This window comes from Lissotriton helveticus, chromosome 12 (genome assembly GCF_964261635.1).
Source record: "Lissotriton helveticus chromosome 12, aLisHel1.1, whole genome shotgun sequence".
Classification (NCBI taxonomy): domain Eukaryota; kingdom Metazoa; phylum Chordata; class Amphibia; order Caudata; family Salamandridae; genus Lissotriton; species Lissotriton helveticus.
In genome coordinates this window covers 342,455,574-342,479,377 of record NC_136073.1, presented here as the reverse complement: position 1 = coordinate 342,479,377, position 23,804 = coordinate 342,455,574, and positions in this window count along the sequence as shown.

Genomic DNA, 23,804 nt, shown 5'->3' with positions numbered 1-23,804 from the left:
GGTAAAGGGGTATTTTTAGGGTTCATGGTCAGTTTTTAGTTTTTGGGTAAAGGGGTATGTTTTTGGGTTCAGGGTCAGTTTTTAGTTTTTGGGTAAAGGGGTATTTTTAGGGTTCAGGGTCAGTTTTCAGTTTATGGGTAAAGGGGTATTTTTAGGGTTCAGGGTCAGTTTTTAGTTTTTGGGTAAAGGGGTATTTTTAGGGTTCAGGGTCAGTTTTTAGTTTTTGGGTAAAGGGGTATTTTTAGGGTTCAGGGTCAGTTTTCAGTTTTTGGGTAAAGGGGTATTTTTAGGGTTCAGGGTCAGTTTTCAGTTTTTGGGTAAAGGGGTATTTTTAGGGTTCAGGGTCAGTTTTTAGTTTTTGGGTAAAGGGGTATTTTTAGGGTTCAGGGTCAGTTTTTAGTTTTTGGGTAAAGGGGTATTTTTAGGGTTCAGGGTCAGTTTTTAGTTTTTGGGTAAAGGGGTATTTTTAGGGTTCAGGGTCAGTTTTTAGTTTTTGGGTAAAGGGATATTTTTTGGGTTCAGGGTCAGTTTTCAGTTTTTGGATAAAGGGGTATTTATAGGGTTCAGGGTCAGTTTTTAGTTTTTGGGTAAAGGGGTATTTTTAGGGTTCAGGGTCAGTTTTTAGTTTTTGGGTAAAGGGGTATTTTAAGTGTTCTGGGTCAGTTTTGGGTTTTTGGGTAAAGGGGTATTTTTAGGGTTCAGGCCAGGTCAGTTTTGGGTTTTTGGGGTATGGGTACAGGGTAAAAATAAAATAAAATTATATATAAATTAAATTACATAAATTCAATTAAATTAAATTATATTAATTTCAATTACATGCGTTGTAATGGTTTTTGCGTTGCAAAAATATTGTTGTAAAGGTATGCTTTGTAAAAGTATGCGTTGTAACGTCGTACATCCATTATAATTGGTCAGTGTCCAGCACCTTCCCTGATATTTGTCTTGACTGGAGTTGGAATAGTAAATTATAATTGGTCAGTGTTCAGAACCTTCTCTGATATTTGTCTGACTGGACTAGGAATAGTAAAATATAATTGGTCAGTGTTCAGCACCCTCACAGAAAAATTTACATGACTATGTTATAATCTTAGGAAAATAGGTACACATGGATGTTTTTAAAAGTTTTATTGTCAATTTGTATTTATAACATGTACAGTACAATAGTCAAAACAATTTATATTCAATATAAGTAGTTAGGAAAATAGGATGTGTTCATTTACATTTATTGTAATTTATAAATGTACATTTTCTAGACATATCTTTTGTACTGTATTTATACAAAACATACTAATTTGGAACATATTTATATTTGGGTGACAAATTGTAATACTTAGAACAAATCATAATCAATTTTATTAACAGACTGTTAAATATTTATTTAATAATGTTAATATATTATATATTAATATTATTAAATATACATGTTTGATATATAGATTATTATAAACTCATAAAATAGTAAATATATGTTTTAAAGATATTATACAAAAAACATTGTAAAATACTTTGATAGATATTACATGCAATGTACTTAATAAACAATAAAAAATTAATAATTCTTGTTATATACATATACAAATATTTAGGAGAAAAACATTATTCCTAATACTATATAAAATAGTAAAACAATGACTTAGTTGGATATAATGTTTTAAAATAAATGTTTTAATTTTACATACATTGTTGGGATAATTAATAATAATAATTAATATATTATATTAATTATTCAAATTAATTTACAATGTTACAATAATTATAACATTTGTTACAATAAAAAATATACATTCTGAAAATAGTAAATCAATTTTAGAGTTGTCATAGTATTTATTTCCTATTGATGTATTTAAATTATATTAATAATATAAATAAATAACAAAAATTATTTATTTATACTATTAATTTACAAATGAAATAAATTTCTATATTTACTTAAATAAAGGAAAAATTATTTATAATAAATATCATTTAACATTAAATATTTAAAAGATATGTATTATAAAGTTTATATATTTTAAGTAATATTAATATTAAATAATATTCTATAAATATTATTTAATATTAATTAAGAACGGATATCTAAGCTAAATAAATGGTAATTAGTGTTACACATTTTTATTAGAAGTTATAAGTTTGTGTATGTATTTTATTTCTTATTAGAACATTGTATTTATTATGTTTACCTTTCTAATATAGTTTAAGGGGACTACTTTTTGACCGCGTAAGGTTATTTTGCTTCATTCAGGACTGGAGAAGATCGCGGTTGGAAGCTGCTTCGCGTTGAGAAAGGTAAGGGGAATTTTAACTAATATTTCTTAGAGAGTAGTAGTGTTTGATACTATATTCGACGTTTTTAGAGTTATTGTATGTATGTAGTCGTCGTTTTGGTATGTTTTAGGTGAAACTTCGTATTTACCGAGGCGTCGTGTATGTTAGAGGCCTAGTGTTTTTTTATGCTTAGGATATGTGTTTGAACATGTTTTACATAAATTTTAATGTGTATTTTGGAATCTTTGGGTGTTTGTGTGGGTGGGTTACTTAATGTATGTTTTTTTACAGGTACCGGAACTTCGCAGTATTATTCCATTGAAGGATGCGTTTTTTTTTGGAGATAAGCTTGTATTACAAATAAATGTAATATTTTAACATCTATCTCCTTTTTTCGTGATTTCCTGGAGCGATTTTTAATCTTTTTCAAGATTTTCGGGTTTTTATGGTTGTTGATTTGGAATCGATTACGATAACATAGTGCTTATTTTTTTTTAACTAAGGGTGTGTATGTTCATTTTTTAAATGAATTTAACACACTTTGTTTACTCCGCATTTACTGGAGTGATTTTTGTAATCTTTTACTAATTTTCGGGATATTTGTAGGTTGTCGCATTGCATTGGGAGAAGAATAGGCATAATTTATTTTTTACAAGGTGTGTGTATATCACTTTAAATAATAAAGTGTCCACACTTGTATTATCGGGATTTCCTGGAGCGTTTTTTAGAAAAATTATATTATTTTCGGGTTTTTGAGGGTTTCCGAAATAGGATTTGTACTGGATTGTAAGGTATTGTATGGATTATATGTGGCTGGATGACCTCTTCTTCTGCTACATAAATTGTAAGTTTTTCACATTTATTTTATTTGGGTGGGAAATGTCGATTTAAATGTCATTGCAATGTTTAATATTATAAATATTGCATATTTGTTAAGTAAATGTTTTTTAAAATGTAACAAATATATTAAACAAATATGTATTATTTATGATTAAATGAAAAATGTTATGGATTTCACAATTTCTGTAATTATCAGAAGTTTTTGTTAGTTTTGGTATGATACTTTATAGTAGGGTTTTAGCTATCAGTGATAGATACTCTAAACCTCTGGTTGAAGGATATAGGGTCACTTGGCTTTGCAGGAGTCTGAACATTTGTTTTGTTTGTTTTGTTAGTTTAGGGCCAATTTGTGTAACAGATTGTTCTATCCTTAGTTCTTGGTAGCTTTGTTCTTTTTTTAAAGATTGTATTAGATTTAGGAAGGTGGGTTTTGCTCTGTTAGTGGTAGCTTGGAATGCATTGTGCCATCCTTCCACACTGTTATTCGTTTTTGCCTCTTGGTTTAATGTACTTAGATATACATTCCACCAAGGTATGTGGAATTTAGGTTGGCGTCGGTGCCCAGATCTATGTAACCTTCCCACCCAAGTATCCTCAAAATAGTCCAGTAGTGGGGCCAGTTTGTCTTCATACTTTTTGTAGTATGTGCTGTCAATAAGTAAGTCATAGTGTTCCGCTACATCAGTAACTGAAACATAGGCTGGTGCTATTAATTTTTTAACTTGATATGCAAAGTTGCTATCAGTTGAGTATTGAATGCTTAAAGTTGATTTTTGGAGATGTCTCCATATACTTTGGTTGAAGTGATAGTAGCAACCTTGGATAGCTGTGTGGGGAAATGTTTTCAAAATGCTATTGATCATAGCAATTTCGAAATCAATAATTATTTTTTGGGGAAAATAATTATTGATTTCATTTTTGATAACATTTAATATTTCTATATATGTATTTTGTTGTTTGTTAGGTAACAAACAGTAAATAAAAGGGATATTGTAGTGATGATATAATCCATGAATGGTATATAGTTGATAAAATGGTTTGGGACATGGTTTAAAAGTCCCATCCATCATCCATTGGTCGCATTGTTGTATTTTTCTTAAATTTGTTGCAGTTGCAAACATGATAATTTTGTTGGTGGGGCTTTCATTGTCAAAAAGTAAACATTTCTCATTACTATGTGTTACGCTCATTTCAGGGGAAATTATTATTTCTTCAAAAGATGTAGGGTTAGGTTGAGTAGTAGTAGGTAATCTTTTAGTGCGTGCTAATGTGCGTTTAAGGGAGTCAATTGAGGGTAGCTGCCCTGAAGCATGGGCAGGAATTTTTAACAGTTCTTCTTTTAGGATTTGTGTGGTAGGTTTGTCACTCCCTGTGCTAGCTGTTTTTATAGTTTCTAAAGCATCCCTTATCTCTATCTCTGTGACATTGGGGGGGTGATTATGTTCTCTGGTAGATAATACATTTGTGTCTTCAGTAGTAGCCCTACCATAGCATTTGTTTGAATAGTATTTGGTACATTTCCAAAATACTTTTCTTCCTGTTTGTCTTTCTTGATTATAAACATACCCCATATAACATAACAACAATTTATTTTTCTGTGACATAACAAATTCTGCACCTTCAGTCATTTTGTATTACTTGTTCTAGGAAAGATTAGAAAGAAACGTGTTTAAATGTAAAATATTATTGGTAGTGTTTTACAGATTTATATTTCACTGTTTATACTTACAGTTAGTAAATCTGGTGTTGAGAAATGCAGAAACTGTTATGTTCAATTTATTTCTAGTATGTTCTTCTTGTTTTCCTGTTGGTAGGCAAAGTAAAAAATTATAAGCCATTTTAAAAAAATGTTTAGTATTTTTTTGGGAGAAAGCAGTATTAAATTTAGCATTTTAGGCAATTTTAGGACATTATTAGATATACTTACTTTTTTAAATTGTACACTGTTTGTCTTTGGTGGAGTAGATGAAGGATGTAATGTGATTATCTGTAGAGAAGATATAATACACAAGAAATGATTATTAGTAAATAGATTTATAACTTTAGGGACTTTGAGGAAGTTAATAAATATACTTACTTGTTGTAATTCTGTAGTGTTAGCTTTAGGTAGAGGTGATGTAGGATGTTTTTCTGAATATCTGTAGAGAAGATAGAAGAAATAAAAAAGGTGTTTAGAAGATAGCTTTAGCGTTTTAGGGCCTTTCAGGAATTTTACAAATATACTTACTTACTTACTTACTTTGTCTTTAGTCTAGTAGATGTAGGATGTGTTTAGAATATCTGTAAGGAAGATAGAATAAACAAGAAATGGTGTTTAGAAAATAGTTTTAGTATTTTTGGGCCTTTTAGAACTGTACACATATACTTACTTGTTTAAATTGTGTAGTGTTTACATTTCGTTGAGTAGAATGTGGATGTTATCAGAAATTCTGTTAAGAAGATAGAGTAAAGAAAGAAAGGATATTAGAAAATAGTTAATAAGAACAGCAGTTGGTGTATTAGAGAACATTTACATATACTTACAAATAGTATTTAGTGCTAAATAACTAGGAGCACGTATTTTGATGTGTTTAGGAGATGTCTATAAAAGCAATTTTAAAAGAGAAATATAAATGTAATTTAAACAGTTAGGAGAATACATACAATTTTAGCCTAGTACTTGTGTATTATAATAATAAAGTTTCACTTACTTGATTAATTTTGTAGGAATCTTGAATAGTAATCTCCATTTATCAGGAACTAGTTGATCAAAGAGTTGCCTTCTGTTTTCTATAGCTTGTGCAGCAACAAATGGTAGTAGGCATATACTCCTTTTATAGTGTGTATTTTTTGTGTTTTCTAATGTCATTGGATGTTTTAAGAAAGAGATCATTTTATTGGCTAATTTGAATTTTTTCACAATTAATTGGTTTGTTTGTTGAAGTGGAAATGGTCATTTGTGAAGAGTTTTGCATTAAAGCAGGTTAGTTAATTAAATATTTTTAAATATATGTAATAATAATGTGATAATATATGTAGAATTATTTAGAAAAAAGTATATATTTATTTCAAAGTATTCATGATATGTTGGAAAAATGTTAACACATTTAAATGTGTTTAAAAAATGTATTTTAATATATAATATATAATTAGGATTGTGTAATGTATTTTACAAGACGATTTATGTATTATTTTACATATATAATGTGTATAATCTGAAGTCGATAAATCACTAAAAACGATATTTTTGTAGTCTATATATTGGTAGTCGATATTTTTGTAGTGTTAGGTTTATTTTGCCTACAAACGATATATTTGTAGTCGATATATTGTTTGTCTATATTATTGAAGTCGATATTTTATAGACTCGATATTTTTTACTCAATATTTTTGTAGTTAGTTAAATAAGTATAGAAACTCGATATTTTTGTAGTCGATAATTAGTCAACGATATTTTGGCAACTCGATATTTTGTCTTTCGATAATATTTCAGTGATCCAACAAAAGCATCCTGTCACAGGGAGGTGTGACCACCTCCAAGACAGAAATTAGTGTTTTGGGATGGGGTGGGTGCGTTTGCCAGTGACACTCAGTCTGCATGAGGGGCACATTTGGTGTCCCTGTGCATAGTCCAGTTCAAACTGTCCTGGGAGCCATTGTCTCCCGCTCTGACGTGCAACTGGACAAGGGAACCTCTCCCCTGTCCAGACCCTCCTGTGGAAGGGTCCCCTGAATCTTCCCAACCCTTTCCCTAGGGTACTGAACCCCTTTGCTGCCTCTGTCGGCCAACGGCCATCGTGAGCACTACCTTGCTAGTGCTGCGTACATCTATTGGCCAACGCGCCCCGCTCAGTCTTTCAAACCGCTGCACCGTGGCGGAATTCACGCCGCGGTTTAGTGGTTAAGGGCTTACTTGGGTGTAGGGCCCTAGATTCATCATGGGATAGGATTCAGATCAGACCCCACTGCTCTTCTTATGTCTGGGCACTCTGGACTTCGCTGGACTTCGTTTGAGCCTGACTTCGTCTCCCTTCCAGTCTGCTGTATCATCTGTGCCTGTGCATCATACAGGAACCTTTCACGGCCTGTGAAGCAGCAAAGACACCTGAAGAAAATCTCCCTTGGAATGAAGGAGTCACCCCCCTGCATTTGCAGGCACCGTAACTAAGTCAACCAGTCTGCAGATCCTGAGCTGCTCCGGACTCCATTGGCTCTGCAATACAGGTGGTGGTTTTCAACAGCTCCTGAGGCCTAGCCTGCCCTGCCCTCTCACCAAGCTTGAGGTCAGTAGTCTGCGTGGGGGTTGCAATAACCGGCCCCTGTGAACTGCATCAAAGCTGCAGTTGCAAAGGCTTATTGGTATCTTGCCAAGGAGATCTTCGGGCTCCAAATAGCCCCAATCTCGAGCACCTCCAGTGACCAGAATCCTCAGCCACATTGCATTGTGTGCATCATTGCCTGTATCTTTTGGTGAGCTGCTTGAGGACCTCTCGTGACTCCAGTGCCTGTGGTCTGTGGGTCCACTTGAGGGTCACACTTGTTTATTTTGGGCTCCCCTGATTGCTCGCAGACTACTCTGACTCCGCTGCCTTTGGTGAGTCCCCTGGATCTTGCTGCTCCCCATGTTGCTCCTTCTCTGAGTCCTGCTTGGCTTGCCTTTGCTAAAGCTTGTTGGTGCTCCCGCCAGATACTGAACCCTCAGCACTCGACATCCTTCGTGGGACAGCTTGTGCGTGGCTCCTAGTCCTCCACAGCTTCACCTTGTCCTCACAGCTGTAGAGTTAAAGTCAACGTCATCCATCCTGCAACACACAACATCGGAGGACATTGGTCTTCCAAGTCTCATGGTCACCGCCGAGTAACATAGACTCTGTCCCCTCTGCTTACAGGTACCTCTCATCTAGAATCCATCCTTGGATTCCACTAGACACTTTCTCCTACTTCAACTGCAGCTCTTTCCCGAAGTCCTCCATTGGGTTTGACAGCAGTTTCCAACACCAATTTTCACATATGCACCCTGCTTCCCAGGTGTAGGTAACATGGGTAATAGATTTTCCATGGGTGTTGTGGCTCCCCAACCTTCTATCTTCCACAGGGTTTCTTCAGGGTCCACTGGGAAGGGTCCTTAATCTTTAAAAAGCCAACCATGACTTACACATAGAGTTGTACGGAGCACACGGTTGTGTTCCCACAATGCACACGTTCTCTGTGGGGTCCCTATCTACTCATCTTTGGTGGTTCCTTGGGTACCAGCACTTCTATGTCCTCTCAACGCTATCTTGACTCAAATCATGGTTCTTAAACCACTTTCTTAGTATATGGTTTGGTCCACCCCTAGGACCACTGTGTATTTCATGCTATTTACTGTGTTTCTTTGCTAACATATTGTGTGCATTGTGTTTATCTTATTGTAGGAGCTATTTGAACGTACCAGAGAGTACTATATAATAAATACATATTTTTATAAATACTTGGTGTGGTTCTTTTCACTTAATCTATACAATAAGATTGCACTCTAATAAAGCAAGCTGTTTTACACTCCTTCTGGACTAAGCCTGACGGCTGCTCTCCACAGCTACCACTTAGAGAGTGTTCTAAGGTTGTCTAAAACCTCTTAAATCACCATAATGTTTGTCTGGACTGGTGCAAGGTGCCCACTTACATTAGTGGACATCATATACCATGCCAGCTTCTCACATCTCCTGATTGTTCCCACATTTCGATCATATGTTGGATTTGATAGCGCCCCCACTGGTGAGGACCTTATGCAAACACGATTTTTATCCTTGAATGTAGCTGGTCTGGCATCCAAATTAGGCACACCAGAATGGAGTGATTTTATTGATCAAGATGATGTCTGCCTCTTTCAAGACACATGGTCTCTGCGACCCATCTACCATACAGGTTATATGAATTTTTTCAATGAAGCCTTATCTACAGGGGCAGGACGGCCATCAGGGAGTCTTACGATATGGCTAAAAGCTACCATCATGGACCTGGCAAAGGAGGTTACAGTGAATTCCCTGACAATGCATGCATTAGCCCTGCCACACATATGTGACATATTACCGATACAATATTTATTGTAGATTTATCAGGAATAGGACTGAATCAATTGTTGTAGACTGAATGAGTACTTAGCTTCTCTTCCAGCTTCAATAATGAAAATATTAGGGGGAGACTTTAACTGTCATTTTGAACCACTGAGTACAGATTTGCAATGTGCTGACAGCAGACAAGAATGCAAGCTGGTCCATATCATAGTTGGAAATAACCCCAATCAAGAAATGGTTCCCTTTAGCAGTCCAAATTAATGCCCTAACTTTAAACCAGGGGCTTCAAGCTTGCAATGTCAGGTCAGTCTCTGATAAATGCGGTAGTCACATGTTTAACCGGGTGAATCGCACCAGCTTAATTGATGATACAATACTGGACATTAAGATATGGTCATTTTCTGTGGATATGACAGTCATACAACGACCAGATAGCAATTACAATGCCCTGACTCTCAGGCTAAGTCTGTCATTTAGTACATAACATAACTTATCTGGAGATCCCTTCAATAGAAAATTGAGAGTAACTATCAACAAACGTAGAGTCAAATGAAGTACAATAGGACATTTCCAGGAGACTATCAGTGAGATCTGCAGGACGGTTGTGGCAGGAATAGAGGATATTGTTCCATTGATGAGCACAGGGAATACGCCTGAGTCAATTGAGGACATAATCGAAACCCACGCACAGACTTAAACAAATCTGAGGAGCTTATTTTTAGCCATATCAGGGCGTACAGTGGGTAGGATGCAACCCAAATCTTGGTTTAACATAACATGTTGAGAATCTAAATATGCTCTGATCATTGCGATCAAACAGGTGATAGACTACTTGAAAGGAAGGGACACAAGCAATGTAGATGTAGAGCCTGCTTGAATCACGTCCAGTATCCAGCTCTCCTGGCAGCAACTGCCGTTCCGGGAATTCTACAATAACATTCAGAACAAGCTCAACATTCCTCGAGAAGACAGCTCGTGGCTATTAAAGAGACATAGCATAGTAACATGTAAATAGCATCCCAACACATCTCCTTCCCTCAATAAACAAACAATGAACAGAAAAATAAAAATAAAAAAAATAACTACTAACCCACCACATCCCTTAAAAAAAACAAAAAGAGAATGAAGATGCAATCTTTCAATATGTGACAAAATCCCGAAACCTCACAGGAATAACTTTGCACCTGGTGGAACATCGTCGAGGAACTATATTACTAGGAACAGAACCAGGGCTAGAAGTGGGCACCACCCGAGGAAAGGTATTATCAGTAAGTAAGCCTGAGTCAGAGGTGGGCAAAACTCGAGACTCCAAACCAAATTTGCTTTTCACATACTCCACTTTATGCTTAGGAACAACAGAAACACGAGACTTGTTCCAAACTTTACCATTCTCCAGAACTACTACATGATTCTTAACTTCCTTAACCCGAACAGGAGGGGAAAATCGAGCCAAACCCTTACGCAAAAGCACAGGTTTCCTGATTCTCACCCAGTCCCCCGAGTGTACTGGAGATGATCTAAAACTACTCTGATTCAGAAAAGGGGGTGGTGATGAACAGAGTGTCTGAATTAAGCAGACAACTCTTACCCAGTCCAAAGATCAGGGCTTGATCCATCACCGTTATTTAGCTCACTGCCCCATCCCAGCTCAGAACCTGGCTATATGCAAATTAGTCTGTCCCTGGCCCAGTGCATCATGGGAACAGGGCAGACCAAACTACCAAGCCAATTCTTCACCAGAAAGGAGACAAGCTACCGGGGACCGGTTTCTGGCATTTCAGCCTCGTCGGCCCGGCTTGCTTGAATCCTGATGGAGCAGTGAGCAAGGGACTCATGTCTGAGTATACCCTGCCACACCTATAGTGGCCAAAAACGATTCAGAAAAGGGGGTGGTGATGAACAGAGTGTCTGAATTAAGCAGACCACTCTTACCCAGTCCAAAGATCAGGGCTTGATCCATCACCGTTATTTAGCTCACTGCCCCATCCCAGCTCAGAACCTGGCTATATGCAAATTAGTCTGTCCCTGGCCCAGTGCATCATGGGAACAGGGCAGACCAAACTACCAAGCCAATTCTTCACCAGAAAGGAGACAAGCTACCGGGGACCGGTTTCTGGCATTTCAGCCTCGTCGCCCCGGCTTGCTTGAATCCTGATGGAGCAGTGAGCAAGGGACTCATGTCTGAGTATACCCTGCCACACCTATAGTGGCCAAAAACGATTCAGAAAAGGGGGTGGTGATGAACAGAGTGTCTGAATTAAGCAGACCACTCTTACCCAGTCCAAAGATCAGGGCTTGATCCATCGCCGTTATTTAGCTCACTGCCCCATCCCAGCTCAGAACCTGACTATATGCAAATTAGTCTGTCCCTGGCCCAGTGCATCATGGGAACAGGGCAGACCAAACTACCATGCCAATTCTTCACCAGAAAGGAGACAAGCTACTGGGGACCGGTTTCTGGCATTTCAGCCTCGTCGGCCCGGCTTGCTTGAATCCTGATGGAGCAGTGAGCAAGGGACTCATGTCTGAGTATACCCTGCCACACCTATAGTGGCCAAAAACAATTCAGAAAAGGGGGTGGTGATGAACAGAGTGTCTGAATTAAGCAGACCACTCTTACCCAGTCCAAAGATCAGGGCTTGATCCATCACCGTTATTTAGCTCACTGCCCCATCCCAGCTCAGAACCTGGCTATATGCAAATTAGTCTGTCCCTGGCCCAGTGCATCATGGGAACAGGGCAGACCAAACTACCAAGCCAATTCTTCACCAGAAAGGAGACAAGCTACTGGGGACCGGTTTCTGGCATTTCAGCCTCGTCGGCCCGGCTTGCTTGAATCCTGATGGAGCAGTGAGCAAGGGACTCATGTCTGAGTATACCCTGCCACACCTATAGTGGCCAAAAACGATTCAGAAAAGGGGGTGGTGATGAACAGAGTGTCTGAATTAAGCAGACCACTCTTACCCAGTCCAAAGATCAGGGCTTGATCCATCACCGTTATTTAGCTCACTGCCCCATCCCAGCTCAGAACCTGGCTATATGCAAATTAGTCTGTCCCTGGCCCAGTGCATCATGGGAACAGGGCAGACCAAACTACCAAGCCAATTCTTCACCAGAAAGTAGACAAGCTACCGGGGACCGGTTTCTGGCATTTCAGCCTCGTCGGCCCGGCTTGCGTGACTCCTGATGGAGCAGTGAGCAAGGGACTCATGTCTGAGTATACCCTGCCACACCTATAGTGGCCAAAAACGATTCAGAAAAGGGGGTGGTGATGAACAGAGTGTCTGAATTAAGCAGACCACTCTTACCCAGTCCAAAGATCAGGGCTTGATCCATCGCCGTTATTTAGCTCACTGCCCCATCCCAGCTCAGAACCTGCCTATATGCAAATTAGTCTGTCCCTGGCCCAGTGCATCATGGGAACAGGGCAGACCAAACTACCAAGCCAATTCTTCACCAGAAAGGAGACAAGCTACCGGGGACCGGTTCCTGGCATTTCAGCCTCGTCGGCCCGGCTTGCTTGAATCCTGATGGAGCAGTGAGCAAGGGACTCATGTCTGAGTATACCCTGCCACACCTATAGTGGCCAAAAACAATTCAGAAAAGGGGGTGGTGATGAACAGAGTGTCTGAATTAAGCAGACCACTCTTACCCAGTCCAAAGATCAGGGCTTGATCCATCACCGTTATTTAGCTCACTGCCCCATCCCAGCTCAGAACCTGGCTATATGCAAATTAGTCTGTCCCTGGCCCAGTGCATCATGGGAACAGGGCAGACCAAACTACCAAGCCAATTCTTCACCAGAAAGGAGACAAGCTACTGGGGACCGGTTTCTGGCATTTCAGCCTCGTCGGCCCGGCTTGCTTGAATCCTGATGGAGCAGTGAGCAAGGGACTCATGTCTGAGTATACCCTGCCACACCTATAGTGGCCAAAAACGATTCAGAAAAGGGGGTGGTGATGAACAGAGTGTCTGAATTAAGCAGACCACTCTTACCCAGTCCAAAGATCAGGGCTTGATCCATCACCGTTATTTAGCTCACTGCCCCATCCAAGCTCAGAACCTGGCTATATGCAAATTAGTCTGTCCCTGGCCCAGTGTATCATGGGAACAGGGCAGACCAAACTACCAAGCCAATTCTTCACCAGAAAGGAGACAAGCTACCGGGGACCGGTTTCTGGCATTTCAGCCTCGTCGGCCCGGCTTGCTTGAATCCTGATGGAGCAGTGAGCAAGGGACTCATGTCTGAGTACACCCTGCCACACCTATATTGGCCAAAAACGATTCAGAAAAGGGGGTGGTGATGAACAGAGTGTCTGAATTAAGCAGACCACTCTTACCCAGTCCAAAGATCAGGGCTTGATCCATCACCGTTATTTAGCTCACTGCCCCATCCCAGCTCAGAACCTGGCTATATGCAAATTAGTCTGTCCCTGGCCCAGTGCATCATGGGAACAGGGTATACTCAGATGTGAGTCCCTTGCTCATTGCACCATCAGGATTCAAGCAAGCTGGCCCGACGACGCCTGAAATGGCAGAAACCGGTCCCCGGAAGCTTGTTTCCTTCCCAGTATAAGAATTGGCTTGGTAGTTTGGTTTGCCCTGTTCCCATCATGCACTGGGACAGGAACAGACTAATTTGCATATAGCCAAGTTCTGAGCTGGGATGGTGCAGTGAGCTAAAAAACGGTGATGGATCAAGCCCTGATCTTTGGACTGGGTAAGAGTGGTCTGCTTAATTCAGGCACTCTGTTCATCACCACCCCCTTTTCTGAATCATTTTGTCCACCATAAGCGTGGAAGGGTATACTCAGATGTGAGTCCCTTGCTCATTGCACCATCAGGATTCAAGCAAGCTGGCCCGACGACGCCTGAAATGGCAGAAACCGGTCCCCGGAAGCTTGTTTCCTTCCCAGTATAAGAATTGGCTTGGTAGTTTGGTTTGCCCTGTTCCCATCATGCACTGGGACAGGAACAGACTAATTTGCATATAGCCAAGTTCTGAGCTGGGATGGTGCAGTGAGCTAAAAAATGGTGATGGATCAAGCCCTGATCTTTGGACTGGGTAAGAGTGGTCTGCTTAATTCAGGCACTCTGTTCATCACCACCCCCTTTTCTGAATCTAAAATTACTCTGAGCGTAATTGGCTTGAGTAAAACCTCTAACATCAGCCACCCTATCCAGCTTGACCACATCAACATTTTTCCTCAACATCCAATCTTTGTTCAGTTCCGAACCGGCTACTCTACCTCTTAGTAAAGTAAAGGGTGACACACCCGTGCTAGAATGAGGAGTAACCCTTAATGCCCACAACATGTTGGAAATGACCTTCTTCCAATCCAGAACATTGATGTTAGCTAACTGCAATTGATCCTTAATTACACGGTTCAAACACTCAACCAAGCCATTGCTTGAAGGATGATAAAGAGAGGTGAGAATGTGTTTGATGCCATGAGACTTTAAAAAACTTTGCATTTCACTAGACACTAATTGAGTGCCATTATCAGACACCCGCTCTTCTGGAAAACCTTCACGCAAGAAAACATCTTTGAAGAAATTAATAACAGTGGCAGAATTGATACCTTCAACAAACCTAACTTCCGGCCACTTTGACATGTAGTCAATCAAAACCAGCGCATACTTTGGAGTTGTTCCAAGATTATAAAATGGGCCAGTTACATCAAACGCCAACTTATGCCAAGGCAACTCCTCAACCTGCACAGGAGTCACAGGAGAGGGATAAGTAACCTGAGACTTATCACTAAGAACACAAGCACCACAGTCACGAACACAGTGTTCGATCGCCCTATCCACCCCAGGCCACCAGAAGTCTTCACGTACCCTCCTTTTCATGGCACGAATGCCCAGGTGACCCACGTGAGCCAAATCCAAAACCTTTTTGCAAAGAGTTTTCGGAACCACTAATAAACCACCTCTACGTAAAACACCATCAATTAAAGACAATTCATCACACACCCTCTTGAAAGGTACCAATTCTGAAGACAAAGACTTGTCATCGGGCCAACCATTAGTCAAGTAATCAATAACACAACACAAATCCTTATCCTCAGTTACAGCAAGCTTCCAATCAGCCTCCGATAGTGTAATACCAACCTCTGATACAGGACCAACAGCACATACCATTTCCAAATCCTCACTAGTGTGCTCCAGATCATTGTGAGGAAGAGGCAACCTGGACAAACAGTCAGCCACATTGTTCCTAATTCCAGGCACATATTCCAGATGATAATCAAACTCACTAAGTCTGTACTGCCATTTAGCAATGCGAGGAGAAGCCCTCCCACCACCTTTAGTAGTGAAGAGATCAACAAGAGGCTTATGATCGGTCTTGAGTACAATATGATTCCCCCAAAGAAAACTTCTGAAATGTTGCACACCCCACCATAGAGCCAACGCCTCCTTTTCGATGGTAGAATAGGTGCTTTCCGCTCCACGTAAGGTTCTGGAAGAAAAAGCAATTACTTCCTCCTTACTATCAGGCCTCCTCTGCAAAACAACTGCCCCAAGACCCACATTGCTGGCATCAGTAATTACAATACATTGGTCATTGATATTAAAAAGCTTGAGAGGACGTGCTTGCACAATTGCATTCTTCAGTAATTTAAAATCATTGGCACACTCCTGTGACCATTCATACTTCATATTCTTTTTCAACAAATTCCTTAAAGATACTGTCCTATCAGAAAAATTACGAACAAATTTAGCATAATATTCAACTAGTCCTAAAAAGGAACGTAATTGATCTTTGTTCGATGGTTCTGGTGCATTTTGAATAGCATCCAACAATTTCATTTTGGGTTCCACCCCTTTAGCTGAGATGTGATGTCCCAAATAATCTACACCATCTCTGAGAAATTTGCATTTGTCCTTCCTCAATGTTAAACCAAACTTCCTTAGGATTTCCAAAACCGTTCTCACTCTGCTATTATGCTCATCCACAGACTTCCCATAAATGAGAATGTCATCCTGAAAAAAGACGACTCCCGCAGTATCCTTAAAAAGATTGCTCATAAGGCGTTGAAAAACTGCGGAAGCCGACGCCAGTCCGAATGGCATCCTCAAATAACGGAAGGCACCTTCAGGGGTCACAAAAGACGTAAGGTGTCTTGAATCCTTGCTTAACACAACTTGATGGTATGCCGAAAAAATATCTAGGGTGGTAAAATATCTGGCACCTTCCAATGTAGATAGCATTTCATTAATGTTAGGTAATGGTTGTCGATCAACCCAAATACAAGCATTCAAGTCGCGCAAGTCTACACACATCCTAAGAGACTTATCGGCCTTACGCGCTAACACAATGGGAGACAACCATTCTGACCCCTCTATGGGTTCAATCACTCCCAAAAGACGCAATCTCTCCAGTTCATTCTTCAACTCATTACGCATGCTAAGTGGTACTTTGCGAACTTTGTGTGCAACTGCTTTAACCCCTTCCTTCAAAACAATTTGGTGCTGAAAACCTTTGAGTTTACCCAACTTGTCACAAAAAACGTCCGGAAATTCATGCGCCCATTCACTCTCACACGAAACACTCAGAGTGCACTGACTCAAAGTCAGGCAAAGAGGCATAATACTGCTTAGCCTCTCGTCTTGACAAAACCATGTCCTCATGGTTTGCATCAAGGATCATGCCAAGCCCACCCTGTTCATGCCAACCTAGCAAATTTGTGCCATCCTTGACAACATAAATAGTAGCAGACGTGAAATCACCTTTGTACTCAAGTTCACCTCTAAACTTTCCTAATACTTCTACTCTTTTGCCCCCATAAGCAAACATTTTAATAAAGGACTGAGACAAAGGAACTCTACCAAGAATGTCTAAATCTTTAACATTGACTATGGAGAAAGGAGAACCTGAGTCCGCCAGAAATTTGATACAAACACCATTCACATTAATAGAACAAGTCAGGGATTTCCTTCTACGAGACCCATCCATAGAAGCTATTTCAACAACACCATCCTCATCCATGGGAGAAGTAGATAACATCAACAACTCATGATACTCATCATCATCATCAACAACATACTGCCGTTCATCTATACTCTTCACCATGTGTGAAGACCCCTTTTGTACACTTGTGGCCTTGCACATACGTGCTAGATGACCTTTCTTCCCACATTTGAAGCAAGATTGATTAGTGGCAAAGCAAAATTTGAAGTTTCCCAAATGAGATCTACTCCCACATCGATAACAAGATAAGCCTTGATTAGTATTGGTGGGCTTGTTGGCAACAGATGAAGAAAAACGAGGAGAATTAGTATTGGATGTCCTCCGCTCGGAAGTCTTAATGGCCGCTTTAGTGGTGATAGCATTGATTTCAGAAGACTCCGCTGAAGTCACAGCAGTGGGCGCAGGAGTTGATGCAGGAGTACTCATCTCCTTCATGCAAAACTGGGAATGTTCAACTGATTTGGCCAAAGTTAAGGCAGTTTCTAAGTCAGGATCACCAGAAGATAAGAGTTTTTCATGCACTTTCCTGTCACAAGTGCGTTCAATTAACTGATCCCTAATAATTTCATCTCTAAATTCTCTGTAGTTGCAATTAACTGCCAAAATCCTCAAAGCTGCAACGAAATCGTCAATAGATTCACCGGGCATTTGTGCACGTTGCAAAAACTTATGACGCTCCAATACAATGTTTCGTTTGGGACTAAATCTCTTGTCTAAAGTTTTGATAAGAGAAGCATACTCATCAATTACTTGTGCATCACCGTCATCTCCTGAAACAGATGTTCTCACTTCTTCAAGTGGTAAAGTTTCAAGAATGGACCTTCCTTCAGGCCCCAAATTGTACACTAATAACGCCTTCTTCTTTTTAGAGGTGAAGATATCGCCATCGATGGCTTCAATGTAGGCTTCAAACGTGGCTTTCCACTGTTTCCAGGGCATAGGAGGAGGACCAGAAGACTGCAAAAAGGGAGGTGGCGAGGCTACCTTTTCCATTTGTGTGGGTGAGTTGCTGCCTCAAGAACCTCAACAAGAAAAAAAACGTTCCAAAAATATATCCTTGAAAATTGTCACTCAGAGTATCAATATTCACTTATTTAAATGTTACTGAGAGTGAATATTTCCTTTGAAATTGTCACTTAGAGTATATGTATTCACTGTGTTTAGCGTTGAAGAAAGAATGCCCAAGTTATGTTATGCGTATCACGATGAGGAATAATGAAAATGTGCACAGATCAAAATTCAGGAAACGCACGTCACAATGCGCTCAGAACTGCAGTAATAACACGCGTCACAATGCGCTCAGAACTGCGGTGACAACGCGCGTCACAAAGGGCATCCAGAGGCAGGAATGAGAAAACACATCACAATGCAGGAGCGAGAATTGCAACGCGCGTCAGAGTTGAAATGACGTGCCAGAGATCAAGCATTAGCTCGAGAGAAGTAGAGCTCGCGCTTCAGCATTTAAAATTGTTAACACGGGCAAAAAAGGAAATCTTTTTTAAAAAACTCACGGCACCCGATAAAACACACAGCAGGAATGTGTGAACGTCGTACTGATTGTCCATCACTTTAAGCGTCTTGTTGATCGTCTCAAGTTCTGACGTCACAGTTGCCCCGTCCTTGAAATCCAGACGAACAGCAACACTTAGGAGAGAGGAAACACTGGACCCAAGTCGCCAGTGAAAGGAAGGGACACAAGCAATGTAGATTTAGAGCCTGCTTTAATCACGTCCAGTATCCAGCTCTCCCGGCAGCAACTGCCGTTCCGGGAATTCTACAATAACATTCAGAACAAGCTCAACATTCCTCGAGAAGACAGCTCGTGGCTATTAAAGAGACATAGCATAGTAACATGTAAATAGCATCCCAACACTACTGATCCAGGCTGCTAAGTGGAGCTACACGCTTGTGTTAATGAGGGTCAAAAGGGAATGGGAGCAGGGAATTCAGGAGGCTTTCCAAGATGCTGCCAAAATCAAAGACCAATGTTCCTTCGGGAACGTGGTAGCAACAAGAAGCAGGAATGGATATAGCATCATTGAAAACAACATCATAGCTAAAGACTGGATGGTACACTTCACCACTCTATACATGCAGGAGGGGGATCAGCAAGTTAACATGGGCACAGTTGGGGTGGGGAAAACCACCAACTGCTCAGTGTACAAGGGTGGTGAGTCACAAGATTGTCATACAAGTGCCCATCACCTATGCACAAGAGGAGGAGTCCACGGACATTACAGTGGAGGAAATTAGCCTGGCAATAAGGGAAATAGTCCCAATTAAAGCCCCAATGATAGACACAATTCCAGGTGATCTATTCCTGAGACTAAACTCTTGAGTGCCCATGCCACAGTACTGTACTCAGCAATCCAGGAGGGGGCACCTATACCACATACTTGAGCCAGGGACAAAATAACCCTCATCTTTAAAAAGGGCTCACATGACTTTCCGGCGCATTATCGTCCACTAAGTATTATAGTCTTATAGTACTCAAAAGCCTTTTAGCAAAGTCATCTTAGGTAGACTACAGGATTGGCTTGCTGATAATGAGATTCTGACACCCCTACAGACGGGCTTCAGAATGTCCACAAGCATAATTGATCAAGTGTTTAATCTACAAATGTTGTACTGGAAAACAGTTACACTGGGAGTAGGAAAACTTTATGTTGTGTTTGTAGATTTTCACTCTGCCTTTGACTTGGTATCAAAATTAACTCTCTGGCAGGTCCTTTCTGAAATGGGAGTCCCAAACTATTTTTAAGATACCATAGTCAGGCTACATTCCAACAACTTTGCACAGGTAAGACACAGCAGAGCAGGAGAGCTAACTGACCCCTTCCCCATAGATAGAGGAGTCAGGCAGGGGTGATTGTTGGCATTCTACATTAATGGCCTTGTTAAGTTTCTGGGCCAATGTGAAATTGACGCGCCTAGATTAGCAAACATGAGAGTCCCTGCCCTCATGTTTGCTGATGATACCTCCAAAACCCCAATGGGACTCCAGAAGCTTCTGGATCAGTTTTCTTGCTTCTGCAGGATGAGGGTACTGGAGATCAATGTAAGTAAAACCAAGTATATGGTGCTTAATCCTGTGCCTTCGACCACAACACATCTCGCTGTGGCAGAGGCCCCATTAGAATGTGCGCATACATTTGTGTACTTTGGCTTTGCACTTACAGAACACCTGGGGTGGCAAGCTCATATTACACAGTGACGATTAAAAACTGAGCAAGAAGTGGGAGACATTCTCAAAATGTCACACAGTTCACAATATCGCCCTATTCTACCAGAGATCCAAATTTACAATCTTAAAGCCTTTGGGACTGCTGCCTATGGTGCCGAGTTGTGGCTACATCAGGGAACAACTCCTTTGGAAATGGTGGAAAATCGCTTTATGCAACTGCTTGCCAGTTTACCAGTAAGCACTTCCATTTAGACTGGACCTTGGGATCAGAAATATCTCAGACAAATTGGCACTGTGCCCCATACTTTATTAGAGGAGGATCTGGGTCACCCCGGAGCATTCTGCTTATTGACAGGGGTTAGAGGAAATCTTGTCCTAAGTGGGCGCCAGCAGAATTCCATGGCTAAAGCATGTAAAGGGTATATTAATTGCCATCAGCCTTGAGGGTCTATGGAATACCCTTGTCCAGGTCTGGGCTGTTTCCAAATTACATGTTAAAACTTCATACTGGCAATATAGAGATAATCGCATGCATAGCCAGTCGAGCAATGGAGCTCCAACAAATGCTGTTCTCACAGCTAAGGATTCTTTTAAGCTAGAGGACTTCTTGGACGAAATAGAACCTCCACCAGCCAGGCGGCTCTACTTGCAGTTCCGGTATGGAGCTTTACCTGGTCGGGCCTTTACTGCAAAGTGGGAGCGTATACCAGAGGCAAAGGAGTTGCATTGGCCGGCCTTTGGGGATCAAAAAGAAACTATTGAGCACATTATCTTCTTTTGCCCAATCTGTGTGTCCAAAAGGAGGTGTTGGTTATTCCTCTCTGTCAGAAATTGAGAGTTAGGGAACATAAGGAAGCATGTAGGTTGTCAATCTTTTCTGTCTCTCGTTTTCTGATGAGTGTTTGGAGAATAAGGAACAAGTTGAGTATTCCTCAAAAGAAATTTGTATAAAGGCGAACAGTATAATGGCAGTTGTACAATTGTTGGAGAATAGGAAGGCTAATACTTGTATAACAGGATCAATTTTAGAGTTTTTATATTCTTTTTAGCCTTTTAGCAGGTGATTAACCTATTGTATTGCCCAGAAAGCCACACTCCCTTAACCTCAGGATAGCTGGATTTGCAATTATGTCAACAATAAATTCAAGCCTAGGGAGGTACCAGGCATCCCCAAACAAATTGCATTAAATTGCGATTCTCATATTAACATGTCTAGAGAATCTGGATTTCATTGAAGACACAGAGACTTACATTATGCATTATCCTTTAATGCAGACCCAAGCAGCCGCATACATCACAATAGATAAAGTTCTAAAACAGAATAAAGGCAACACATAAAGCCCATGAGACAGCAATAATCTGCCTCTTTAAAAATGAACACGAGAACATGCCAAAAAACGAAGAACTTGAAACGTTTGAGTCCAAGATAATCTTCAAATGTAGAACGAATGAAGAAAGTGAAGGATGCCATCGATGAGAAAATGGATGACGAAAAGGAATCCATCGATGATAATGATAAAGAACTAGCAATCAAGGATTATCTGAAAAGAGAATGAAATTAGATCGCGAAAATAATTTGCAAAAAGCAAACATTCCAGCATAATACAGAAATAGAATGCATTACAATTAAATGTTATAAATAACAATGTTAATGAAACACCACCACCAGAGGGTGGGAGGGAGGGATAATGTCAGCCTCCGTGTCTTTAATGAAATCCAGATTCTCTAGACACGTTCATATGAGAATCACAATTTTATCACAAGACTGGAGGCTACATTATTCATGTTGGTAGCTTTCCAAAACAACATTAGACATGTGTTCAATAGGTTTACAATAATGACGTGCAAAAGTACAGGATTTAGACCAATCAGCAGCCTTAGGATGTCATCCAACTTACCTCCAGACCAGAGAGATTCACTGGCCATAGCGCCTCTTAAAGAATGAGCTTGAAATTTGTCTAAATCAACGCCAGCAAGACACATAGCAGTTTTGAATCATCTAGCAATAGAAGGGAAGGAAAGTCTTTTGTGAGGTTTAACAAAGGAAATAAGCAATTGATTAACGCCTTGAGGACGAAGATGAACCATCCTCCGATTGTTTTCTTTCATGCACTCCTCAACACAGAGTTTGAGACAAAGGTCGAAACAAGGATGAAAGATAGAGTCAGACATAGTTTTAGTTCTCTTAAAAATATCAAATTTTACGCCAAAGACATTGTAAGAACGTCTTGAAATTTCCAGAGCTTTGATGTCGGAAGCTCTTCTGCTAGAGACTAGGCACAAAAGAGTGGCTAATTTAATAGAAAGGCTTTTTCTGTTAAGAAGCGAATTAGAAGGCCAATTATTAAAGAGATCGACAACTAATTTGACTTCCCAAAGGGTCTCATACCTGGCTTTAGGAGGTCTCCTCAAGCGGATACTTTTCATTACTCTACAGATAATACCATTTTTACCAATAGCCTTCCCATTGATGATAGCCGCAGCCCGCGGAGGGAGTTGCGTGGGGCAGGCAGGCGGGGCGGGGGAGGGGCAGGGTGGGGGTTGATAAACACTGGAATATGGATGGTTGCAGGTAAGTAAACAATTAAAATAATAAAACGAATTTCTATCGCGTCCTGCACCGCATTTTGTGATGCAGGGCACGGAACGAAATTCATTCTATTAATCTAATTGTTTACTTACCTGCAATCATCCATATTCCGGTGTTTATCACGCCCCCCACCCTGCCCCTCCCCCGCCCCGCCTGCCTGCCCCACCGCAACTCCCTCCACGGGCCAAGGTTGATTGATGAGGATATGACCAGCAGAGATAGCAGATCTATAGCAATTAATAGATCTATAACTCAGGCCCCTCTCAAATTGTTCAACCAGGAAGTTGACTATGTCAACAATAGGGGCCTCCAAGGGATCCAGGTTCCTTTCCAAGCACCAACTTACCCATACTTTCCAGATATTATTGTATCTGTAGTGTGTGCCAGGTGCCCAAGATTCCCTGAGGAGGTTCGAAGCCGTCTCCGAAAGGCCTGAGATTTCATTAGATCCCCTGACACTTTCCAGGCAAGAAGGCATAAACTCCCGTTCAGAATTAGGGGGTAAATTCGACCGTCTATGTCAGTGAGAAGATCTCCCAGGGAAGCAATTAAGAAGAGGAGACTGCAACTCAGATCCAGAAAGGTCGGGAACCCAGCCTGAGAGGTCCAGAAAGGAGTTATCAATATGAGGCAAGATTGTTCTCGTCTCACTTTCTGAAGGACCCTCTGAATCATGGCAAAGGGAGGAACGGCATATACCCGGATGTCTTTCCAAGATTGCAGGAAGGCATTGACTGCCAGAGTACCCGGGTCGGGCATCCAGCTGAAGTACTTCCCGATTTGGAATGTCAATCTGCATGCGAATAAATCTATATCTAGAGGACCCCAGATCTTGTTCAGGGTGTTGAATACGGAAACATTTAGTTTCCAATCGCTGTAATCTATAAGGAACCTCGAGTTCCAATCCACCAAGAAGAT